Genomic DNA, 12,167 nt, shown 5'->3' on the forward strand with positions numbered 1-12,167 from the left:
ATGGCCTGGATCCCGCTCCTCGTGGTCCTCCTGGTTCATTGCACAGGTACCTAATCCAGGCTCATTGCACCCCAGGTCCAGGCTGAGGGACAAGCCTGGCGTTGACTCTGTGCTCAGTTGGGCTGCATTGAGGGTCAATTCCCAGGATTCTGCTTAGGTGAGGCCTGGTATGGGTAGAACCCCGCTGTGCTCACTGCCTGGTGTGAGCCCTAGGGTCTGTGCCTGCTAAGATAAGTGGTGGGGAATTTAATCATTTGTCATAATGTCATACACATCCAGGTTCAGAAGACACTGAGGATGAGACTGAGGGAAGGGGATCCAGAAAACACAGGATCTGAATCAGGCCAGGCAAGGGGAGGTGTTCTAGGAATGGGTCCTGCACATTAACCCCTTCTCCTTTTCTCCTTTGCAGGCTCTATGGTGTCCTATGAGCTGACTCAGACACCCTCAGTGTCGGTGTCTCTGGGACAGACAGCCAGGATGACGTGTCAGGGAGACAGCTTTAATTATGAATATGCTCTAGGTACCAGCAGAAGCCAGGACAGGCCCCTGTGCCGGTCATTTATAAGGATAGCAAGCGGCCCTCAGGGATTCCTGACCGATTCTCAGGCTCGAAATCTGGGAACACGGCCACCCTGACCATCAGCGGGACCCAGGCCGAGGACGAGGCTGACTATTACTGTCAGGTGTGGGATAGAAGCAGTAAACATCCACAGTGACATGGGGCCATGGGGAAGTGAGACACAAACCCCTTCCCCATCTGGTCACATTCTCCTCCAGTCCCAGGGGGATGGAGACACAGCCATGAGCAGCTCTGATCTGGGCCCCAGATCTGAGTCCCCAGGCTCCCACTCTGCTAGTCCCCAGGCCGGTCTGCAGTGTGTGTGTCAGGAGTGGATTAGGGCTCAGGTCAGGCTGTCCCAAGCAAGCCTTTGAACTGAAGATACAGGGATGACATGAAGGACAGAGAAAAGAACATTTCTTTGTGGTGTTAAAACATAAAATGAGTCATTCAAGGAAGAGTCACAACTTTTGAGAAACACTATATTTGAAAGATCAACACAAAACTTCAGTCAGGACACTCCCTACAAGGAAACTGAGGAAAGGCTTTATAGGGAAGAGGCAGAAGCAGAGCAAAGTCATGATTTGCTGGCCTAGATGGGAGTGGAGCCGTGACAGGGAGACCCGTGGCAATTGTGATTGTGTGTCCTCAGGTTTTGGTCTGAAACCTGAGGGTACACAGGACAAGGCTCAGGTGCTGAGCCCCTCAGCTTTCACGCCGAGGCAGCCTCATGGACGCCTTGTGTTGTGTGTTTAATAAGTTGTCACGGCCCTCTGATGTCCTTAGCGTGGTGACTGGGAGTATTGGCCAAATGTCCTGATGAATCCCCAGAACCTCACACCTGACCTGGCCACTTGAAGTGCCACACTCCAGTGCTCCTCTGATATGAGAATAGAGAAAACCATTGCAATGGACACTGGAGAATGAATGTAGCACCTCTTACGACTTGAAATGCACACACACACACACACACACACACGCACACAGAGCACCTGCTCAGACACTGTGGGAGCCCCCCTGGTCACTCACACCTGAGCGTTCATGAAAGTCCAGGGTCTGATGGAAGCTTTTTCCCAGATGATGCCTCCTCTCTGAGAGACTCAGGGGCAATGATGTCCTCATGTAACATGGGGAGCATCAGTCACCATGAGCTAAAATTGAGTGACAGTTATCACAATTGTCAATGATGTCTTCATTTCAGACACCATGGCCTGTGGTCTGAGGCCTATAGAATTGGAACTGAGGATGAGGCTGAAGGAAGGGGGAACATGCGGACATAGACTACCACTGGATCCAAGTTCAGGCCAGGCAAGCGGAGATGCTCTGGGAATGGTTCCAACACCTTAATCCTCTCCTTTTCTCTCTTGCAGGTTCTGTGTTCTCCTATGAGCTGACTCAGCCACCCTCAGTGTCGGTGTCTCTGGGACAGATAGTCAGGATGATGTGTCAAGGAGACAACGTTGGAGGTGAATATGCTAACTGGTACCAACAGAAGCCAGGACCGGCCGCTGTGACTGTCATTTATGAGGAAAACAACCAGTCCTCAAGGATCTCTGACCAGGTCTCAGCCTCAGGGAACATGGCCACCGTGATCATCAGAGGGACCCGGGCCAAGGACGAGGCTGACTATTACTGTCAGGTGTGGGATCCTGATGATATGAACTCACAGTGACACAGGTTTATGGGGGAACTGAGACACACACTCCTTCCCCATCTGGGTCACACTGTCCTCCAGCACCAGGAGGTTGAAGACGTAGCAACGGGCTGTTCTGTGGCTTCAGGCAGACAGAAAAGATAGTCTTAGAGCCCTGGATAGATTTGATAGGCCTTTAAATATGAAGGAAGGAACTGAGCACTGGCAGACCAGCAGGCAGCATGACAGTGGGGCTGGGAGTCAGGCAGCCACTGAGTCCCCCACACCACATAAATCTCCATACTCCCTTGGTTCTCCTCTCAGTTTCTATCTCAGTCTCGTCTCATTTCCTCTCAGTCTGGTGATAATGATCTCCCTTGAGCATCAGCACTTGTAGGTAGGGTGCCCCATATTCTCGCTTCTTGGCCTGAGTGCCACAATTATAGGCATATGGGACCCGTGTTCAAGCCTCTCGGTCTGGGTGACATTTCGTGCCCCGTGCCCACGCACCCAAGTGCTTTTGGCACAAACACGTTATCACGTGTGGCGATGATACCTAGGAGGAAAGCAAGGCCACAGTTGACAGCCACAGAGGCTGGCTGTGGGAGGCGGGACAATGTCTGGCTTACCTCCATTTTCCCATGTACATAATGGGTAGTACATCTTCCTTCCAGAAAGATCACCTAAAACCCAATTGCAGTGGACACTGGCGAATGAACCTAAACTCTCTTAGGTCCTGATACACACAGCATGACAAAAATCAACTCAAAATGGATGAAAGAACTGGACATAAGACCTGGAACCATAAAATATATAGAAGAAAATATAGGTAAAACACTACAAGACATACATCTCAGTAAACTCTTTAAAGACTCATCACCCAAAGCAAAGAAAGTCAAGGAAAAGATGAACATCTGGGATTACATCAAACTGAAAACTTCTGTACAATAAAAGAGACATTAACCAAAACAGAGAGACACCCCATTAATTGGGAAAAAAATCTTTGCACTCCATTCAACTGATAAGGAACTGATCCCAAAGATATAAAAAGAACTCACATGACTCAACAAAAACAAAATAAACAATCCAGTCAAGAAATGGGCAGAAGAACTTAGAAAACGTTTCTCCAAAGAGTAAATGCGAATGGCCAACAAATACATGTAAAAATGTTCAATATCCCTTATAATTAGGAAAATGAAATCAAAACCACATTGAGATACCACCTTACACCAGTAAGAATGGCACAGATCAAAAAAAAAAAACAAGCAACAAAATGTTGATGAGGATGTGGTGAAAAAGGAGCTCTCCTACATTGCTGGTGGGAGTGCAAACTGGTCCAACCACGGTAGAAAGCTGTCTGGAGGTTCCTCACTCTACTAATAATGGAGCTACCATGACCCAGCAATTCCACTCCTAGGAAATCTACCCAAAGGACACAAAAACATTGTTTCAAAAGAACACCTACACCCCTATGTTTATTGCAGCACTATTTACTATAGGCAAAACTTGGAAACAACCCAAATGCCCCAAAATAGATGACTGGATCAAGAAGATGGGGTGTATATACACAATGGAATATTATTCAGCAATCAAAAAAGAAAAACTCATGCCATTTGCAGCAACGTGGATGGAGCTAGAAGGAATTATGCTCAGTGAAATAAGCCAGAAGGAAAAAGAAAAATATCGATGGTTTCATTTATAGCAGGAATAGAGGGGAACCAAATAGGACATCAGTGTAAAAAATAATAACAGGACAAAGCACAACAAAGCAAAAACAGGCAATTATAAACCAGAGACATCCAGCAGGGGAGGAGGAGGGAGAGGGGTGAGAGGGAGGGAGGGAGGAGCACAGGGGATGAGGTGATGGTGCACGGGTGCCTTGGTGAAGGGAATTCTATGGGGACTACACCTGAGGCGGGGGGAAGCAAATATTGTTTAAAAAAGAACAGTGATGTAAGAATTTTAAAATATAATTAATAAAAATTTTAAAAAACCTGACAGCATGGACTCTGCCAGTCAAATGAGCTTGGGTGGGCCAAGAGCAGCACAGAGACACCTCCGAAGTTCTGGAAAAACCCCAGGGCACTGGTGAGACCAATGTGGGAGGAAACAGCTTGAGGACGAGGAAGAACCACCCAAAGACAACAGAGTGACCCCCACAGAGCTCACACCCACACCAGCACTGTGCGCTCCCTTCAGAGGCAACACTCCAAAGTCAGTTTGATGACTCAGAAGAATTTGCCTTAACACCGGGGAACCACACAGACCAAAGGCTGCTCAGGTGCCACCTCGAAAGTGTAAAGGCAAGTAGAAAGAATTTCCTGTGTCCGAGTAGGTTCACTGAATTAAAAGAAAAAATCTCAAGCAAAAGCACAGGGAGAGGGATTGCAAAGCACCCGGGACTTAAAAAAGAAAATTCACCACACCAGGCGTCTATCAACATGTCCCGCAAAGAATCAGGACGTATTAGCTGTACTAAGTGCAACAGTCTTTACCCAGACTGGTGCTGAAGATGCCCGGATGATAGAATATTGACAGAGGCATAGAAAGTCATTATTGTACTACACTTTACATTTTAAAGTATCACATTGAACTCCTAGAAATAAAATATAGTATCTGAGATTAAATAAATAGCGGCTGGAGTAATAGATTAGATGTTATGAATTAAAAGAGTGAAATTGGTAACACAGCCAGTAGAAAATATTCAAAATGAAATAGAGGAAAATGCAATAAATGACGAGATTCTCTTTGAGTTATTGGTCAAATTCAGGTGAGTGTGAGAAACTGGAAGTGACCAGAAGAAAAGGCTGGGGTTGTAGCTAAAACTTTTCTTTAAAGAACTAATGAGTAAAAATGTTCAGAATTTGATGGATACATTAAATGTGTCTATCCAGACTTAGAAAACGTTCATTACCAGAAAATGAAGAAAACAAAGAAGAAATTACCATAATGAATTTATGGGGAGTGGGAGGTAAAGCCAGGTGAAACCAGCAGCCAGAACATGCCTGGGTCCCACCATCAAAGAGGCCTCCTCTGCCAGCAAATCCCTGCCTATCCCCCACTCCCAGGCAATCTCACCCCTACCGCCACCATCCCTGGGCACCGGACTGACCTCGTTCACACAAAATTACCCTTCTGTCTTCTGCTTCAAAGTCCCATCCCCATGGATCCATCCACATCAAAAGACCCAGTGAGATGCTTTACTGAATATTCTCCCAGGACCCTGTCCCTCTTGGCAATCCCTCCCCCAGGTCACCTCTCCTGACACCTCTCACCTGGAGATCACTTCTGTGAGGGTAGAAGGTGCACAGGCCCCATGAAACTAGTTTGAAGGGTAAATGAATTATCAGGCTTTTTATGCCACTAGACTCTGTGGCTATCACCTGGGCCTGATCGTGTTAATGCAGAAGGCGCTTGGACCAGGGGCACGGGACACAAGGGCCCGGTTGTGCACACCTAGGGAACTGGTGTACACACATGTGTAAGTGTGCACACCTGAAACGAGACCTGAGGATAAGCGTGCCGCTGTGGTAGCAGCGGCCATGACAGGACAAGCAGCGTGACTGACGAAGAGGTGTGACCACGAGGTGACATGGGAGAAAGAGAGAGAGAGAGAGAACGCCGGAGAAGCCCAGAGAAAGAGTACAAAGATTCATGGGGGACAAGGAGGCTCGGCTGCCTGCCTGCCTCCCAGCACCTCCCTGCCCAGCCCGTCTCTGCCTCCTTGCATGCAGCCTCCCCACCTGGCGTGCCTGTGCACTGGTTCCTGAGAGCATTAATGCCTGAAAAATCCACTGAGGGCTCCAGGACTCTCTCCATCCTCTGCCTGAATCCATAGTGAAGCTGCCCTGTGTCTGCTGGCACTAGAAAAATAGTGACTGAATCTTCACAATCATGCTGACAATCACATGGAGATGGGAGAACGTTCTGTGGGACAGGACAGACCCTGGAGACCATGGACATCACTCCCCACTGTGACCCCAGAAGGAGCAGGCAGGGGACAGAGGGTCTCGGCCACAGAGGACAGGTTGCTGTCTGAGCGCTGAGACAGGCTCCTGGGGGAGGGTCAGACCATGAGGGGAGGGAAGCACATGGCAGCAGGGTCAGTCCCGGGGCTGGTGATGCCAAGACACAGGGTCCTGGAAGATTCAACCCTGACACCCTGGGGTGACAGGGTCATTGCTAGGGCTGCAGTGACAGAGGCACATTCTAGGGCTGACAAAAGAGACTCATTGACTCCGTTCTGAGGAGAATATCTGATCAAGCAAGGATTTGGCAGGGTTGGTTTTCATATTGTTTGTTTCAAATTTTTAAGGACACTGAGGACAAAATGGTCCATGCTTCCCTTTGGCCTCTGCTGCTTTGCTGTGGCTCCTCAGCTTGTGGATTCTACCTCATTTCTCACATGGCAGCCTTGTGAGCATCTGTCTCCAGTTGACCAATCTTATAAAGACAGGAAAACTGGATAAGCTTGTCCATCCAATTCAACCCCCAACACTGTCTCCTCCATGGTCGGGCTCAGCCTCTCCTCGGGGACACGGCAGGTAGAGGTTACACCAACCAAGCTCTGGGGTATCAATCATGTGGGTAGGACTGATGACCCCCAGGGACCCTGACCCTCCCCTCAATGACTGTTGCCAGCTCCACCCTGCCTCTTACCTTAACATGGTGACACATTGGTGACGAGGTGGCCTCCGTGGCCTCCCTTCAGGACATAAATGAAACAAGCCCACAGTCTCCTGTATCACTGGGGGAGGGGAGACGCCTCACCTGCTTCCTGGATGAGCCCCCAGGACCCCTGCTGTAACTTCTCCCTCTTCAGGTCCCAGGTCTCCAGCCAGCTCAGCTCTGCTGTGCTCATGGATCCCTCAGAGTCTCTGCCACACTTTGTGCCTCTGTGGCCTGACTGGGAAGGAACAGAATCAGGTTAATTCTGCTACCTGTGCCCCAGCTCCTCTCACCTCATGCCACCAGCCCACCTTGAGCCTCCGCAGGCGTCACGTGCCCTTGCAGGCCACTTGATGCCCTCTGTGCAGGGGACAGAAGACACACACTAGAAAAGCCTCATGCAGAATGGAGCTGCAGATTCTGCAGGACGAGGGACACTTGCTCAGATTGGGTGTTCACAATGGGGAGGCAATGACATACCTCATGGTATGTGGACAAACATGAAGCAGCTAGTTCTGTTGGGTCACCTCATAATGTCTATATTGGAGAAGCATGACCTGACCTTGGGTATAGCCCCCAGTGTCTTGAGGTCACCACAGGAGTCCAAACAGGGGGGAGGGTGTGTTTTCTTGAGGCAACTGTCCCTGCAGACACATGGACTATGGAGTATCCCTCAAAGCAGAGGCCTCAGTAGGGGCAATGACAGCTCCGTTCTCCTCGCAAACCACGATCCTGAGGCTACCCGCAATGAGGGAATTGTTATAACATGTGTCCACACTAATTACACTCTCAAAGACAAGACATTCAATACAATGATAATGTTAACAATGAGTGTCAGCATCAAACACTTGTATTATGAATCAGCATAAGGAATGACAAGTGTCCCTGTTAATTACATATACTATGGTATAACAATCCCTTTCAGAGAGGTAATTCCCATATATCTTATGACAAACTGAGGCATGGAGTGATGTGCAACTTACTCAAGTCAGAACTGGAAGACAGACTGAGCCCAGAGCTGATTCTCTCCCAGAATTCCCAAGTGCAACATAATCGTGCCTGTATGAGGCATGTGGACTTGTACTAGCCTCACAATCCCTTTAGTGTCCTTGTCAATTACTTACCTTGTGGAAGAAGAATCCCCTTTAGAGGGAAGGTCATTTCTATAAATCCCATGACAAATTATCATGTTATATTTTAGAATAGATTTAGGTGGTGGCTGATCATCAGGAAATGTTACTGAAGTCAGATGACTTGTCCTCTCCACAGGAGTTCCCAAGCTCAGGTCACTTTGGGAAAGTCTGTTCTCCCAGGATGGTGCTACCAACTTGCCTCAGGCTGCACAGAGACCCAGAGTGAAGGTGTGAGACTGGCCCTGAGGAGCCAGCAGCCCCTGGAGACTCTGAGGGGCACGTGGAGGGGAGGAGGCATTAGGAGAGGGGCTGTGGGGGGTGCTCAGCTGGTAGCAGGATGGACAGGCCTGAGGCCATGGCCCTGTCCAGTCTCAGTCACCTCTTTACACACAACTGGGAGGGGCAGCGTGTCAGGGGTGTCTATGCCCAGGGGCACAGGGGCCTCTCAGGGGGTCCAGGTGCAGCATCTCAGCATGTGTCAGTGAGTCACATTGTACATTTTCAGCAGCAGGAGCCTGAGGACAAATATATTTGTTCAGGACATTACAGGAAAGTGCAAATTTCAGAATGTTTATTAAAAAGAAATGACTTTTGGGCCTCCCCTGGTGGCGTAGGCGGTTGAGTGCCGCACTGTGAAGTTGTCTGCAGCCTCTGCAGTGCCGGTTCAATCCCGCCACCAGCGAGTGTTCCACATGGCCCAGCAGACCTCTCTCCTGTCGCGCCACTGTTGCCCTCAGCAGTGTATTTCTCAGTCTGCCTGTTCTGTTCCCCGCTCTGTCTCTGGTGAATTCTCTCACCATCCCGCACATATGGCCTGAACCCTAGTTCTTGTATAAATAGATAAATAAACAAACAAATAAATAAATAAATAAATAACGTTCTGTTCCTCCTGACAGTTCCCCAAATGCCCCGGCCTGGACCATTTGGAAGGGGATCCTCACGCTATTTTGAGCATAAAGGAGTCTGGCACGAGGAGACTGAGCAGGCATCTTGGGTCCCCATGTCCTTCCCACACAGTGTCTGTGCTGTCTGCCCCACAGGGAACAGAAAAACTGTCCCCACATCTGTGCACAGACAGACTCACAACTGACAGGGAATCAGATTCCAGCATCGTGAGCAGCTGAGTGTTCACTGCATGGATGCAGGGAGGACAGACTCCTGAATACAGAAGCTGGGTCCTGAGAGGAGGGGCCCAGTATGCTGGGACAAGGGAAGAGGGAAGACCTGGGGCCAGGTGAGGGCAGGACAGGAGGGTGAATAATGGGCTCAAGACGTTGGGAATTCTAACCCACTCCTATTGCCTGGGTTATTTGAGAAAATCACTTAGCCTTTCCCTGCTTCCCCATTTTGTAGAAGAGGGCGGAGGCTGCAGTGGGTTATTCCGAGTGTCTGGTGAGGGGCCCATGTCACACTCACCCAGGGCCTGGTCTCCATCAGGGTCAGAAGCAGTCATGCTGGTGACTGTCAGCACATGCAGGATGACATTCATCCTGGGCACCAGGGGGCGCTGTTGTCCTGGTTTGGAGACCTAATTTGTCCAAGGCACTGGGCTGTCCTCAAGTGCACTGAGCATGACTGATGTTCCCTTGAAGACACTTCTGCTGTAAAATCAACTCCCAAATTGAAACTCACACCTGCCATTCTTCTAAATTCAGGAAATCACCAGCATGAAGCCCTTAGGCTCAGGGCTCAGACAAGACTGAGACACACACCCTGGGGACTGGAGAGAGATTTGCATTGGCTGCCCCGCCTCCTGGAGCTGCAGGCAGGGAGGATAAGACAGGAGCCTTGAGAGGCCAGTACAGCTGGGCAGCCTCAGGGCAGAGCTCCTGGAAGCCTCCACCATGGACTGGGTGTCCTTCTACCTCCTGCCCCTCATGGTCTCCTCAGGTCAGAGCAGCCCAGACACTCAGGGGTCTCCCTCCCTGGTATATCCTGCAAATACACAGTCACGCGGGGCATCTGTCCAATCTCACTCACCATCATTCTTTAATCTTCTGCTCCAGGTCTCTGTGCTGGGCCTGTGCTGACCCAGACCCTTTCTGCATCTGCCACCCTGGACCTTCAGCCAAGCTCACCTGCACCCTGAGCAGGGAGCACAGCAACTACTACATTATATGGTATCAACAGCTGCCAGGGTGGGCCCCGCGGTATGTGATGTATGTGAAGAGTGATGGAAGCTACAGCAAGGACAGGGGATCCCCGATTGCTTCTCAGGCTCCAGCTCAGGGGCTGACCGCTCCTTGACCATCTCCAACATTCAGCTTGAGGACGAGGCTGAGCATTACTGTGGCGCAGGCTATTATATTGCTGGGCAAACGGGTAAGCCACAGTGACACAGACAAAGGGGAAGTGAGGCCAAAACCTCCCTCCCCAGTCCCCTCTTCCCCACAGAGCTCAGGGTGAGCTACTCCCTGTCACTCTGCAGGACCCTGAGATCTTGACTCTTCTCCTTCCATCCTTGTGGCTCTGACCTCCTCCCAGACACCAGGACAGCGAGGGACATGGGTCATCACTGAGGTCATTTGGACAACACAGCATCTGTGTCCTCCCTCAGGCCTTTGGGTTATGCTGGGAGAGAACAGAAGGATCCTGACCCTGAGAGAGGGTGGGGACAGTGACCATACCCCAGGGCGCACAGCACTGTGCCCACAGCATGGGCTCTGCTCAGAGAAGAGTGTGGAGTCTCAGAGTTTCAGTGAATTTTGTGCAGGGAGTGTCTGGCCTCCTGGTCACCATGGAGGGAACAGGACTCCTGCCAGGATTGAGGTTCAGCAGAAAACATCTGACTCCAAGGGAGGCTGGACAGAGAGTTCTGAGCCCCATGGAGGGTCCAGAATGGGGCCCAGCTGGTCGTCAAAGAGACTGTGAGAACTTCTGCAGCAGGAGAATAGGGGCTCATTGGGGTCTCTAATGGGGTAGATTATCAGTTTGTGTGGCCAAAATGGCTCCATATCTGCCCACAGGCTGTCTAGGAATTGACCAGGACACATCAAGGGAGCCCAGCAGCAGGAATGGGGGAGAGTGGATGCTCACGGTAGAAACGTAGACCCACCATGTCTCAACATTGTGGGCACCCACCTCAAATGTTCGTGGTTGGGTGAGGAGCAGGTCACTGGACACAATGATTCTCCACAGCAGACACAGTGACTCACTGTCCCTGGTCCCAGGCCCTGACCTTAGCTGGGTCAGAGGGCATCAGGCCAGACCCCTGTTGACTATTTCACAAGGTTATAGCTCTGAGGGAGTCTGGGGGCTGCCTGGTGCCTGGATGACTCCTAAGTGGGCAGGAGAGGAAGGGGTGCTGGGACTGGGGAGGGGTGGACAGGGAACAAGGGAGCAGGACCCAAGATGGACATCAGGGCTCAGTCCTGCAGGGAGCCCTGACACCAGGACCACAGAGGCATGGGGCAAAGAGACCCTTCCCCCTCTCCCCACTCCAGTGACCAGTTATTCTGACTGAAATTTTATAGTCACTGTGTCCCAAACAAGGTCTCCATGCACCCCTCCAGTGGGGGTTTCCTGCAGTCCTTCCACTGTAGGAGGAGGCATCAGGGGACTATAGGGACATGTGTCACACTCCACGTACGTCTCACACATCCACGCCCACCTGGGGTTTGTGGGTTATAATTTGGAATAAGGTGACACAGGAGCCTCCTCTGGACCAACGGGCAGATGTAGACGTGATGATGAGAATGTAAATGGGAGCCAGATGAAGGTCATTCTCTGTCCTCTTAATGGTGCCCAAGCAGGGAGGGAGCTGCCACTGCCAACCCCAGGTCAGACGGGGACCAAGTGCCCTGAGACAGGATTCTCATGGTCAAGGTGATGACAGGGGCAGGGGCAGGAGGAGGCCACAGGCAGCTCTTGTCCTGGGAAGGTGACTGCTGAGCAGTGTGAGCACAGGGGTCCTTGTAGGATTTTTCCCAAAACTTACACTGAAGATGCTCCATGCAGGCGTGTGTGTGCGCCTGGCTCCGGCTCTGCAAGTCTGGATTAAAACATGAAGACAAGCACCTGAAGCTGCCGCACTGAGGCCACACAGTGAGCACAGGAACCAAGGAGAAAACAGAGACAAGGATTGAGCCCTGGAGACCTGTGACCAGACTGACTTTGAACCTGGGATTCAAAGTGCAGTGGCCAACCATGTCTAGGGGGGCAGGAGGACTGT

General features: G+C 50.6%; 2 pseudogenes; both read left to right on the forward strand.

The window, feature by feature from the left end:
- On the forward strand, positions 1-2,234 carry LOC129145688 (immunoglobulin lambda variable 3-25-like; annotated as a pseudogene).
- A 7,606-nt stretch (positions 2,235-9,840) lies between these two features.
- On the forward strand, positions 9,841-10,432 carry LOC129145689 (immunoglobulin lambda variable 4-3-like; annotated as a pseudogene).
- Positions 10,433-12,167: the final 1,735 nt, after the last annotated feature.

Source organism: Talpa occidentalis, unplaced genomic scaffold (genome assembly GCF_014898055.3).
Source record: "Talpa occidentalis isolate TD23 unplaced genomic scaffold, MPIMG_talOcc4v2.1 talOcc4.14, whole genome shotgun sequence".
Taxonomy (NCBI): Eukaryota; Metazoa; Chordata; class Mammalia; order Eulipotyphla; family Talpidae; genus Talpa; species Talpa occidentalis.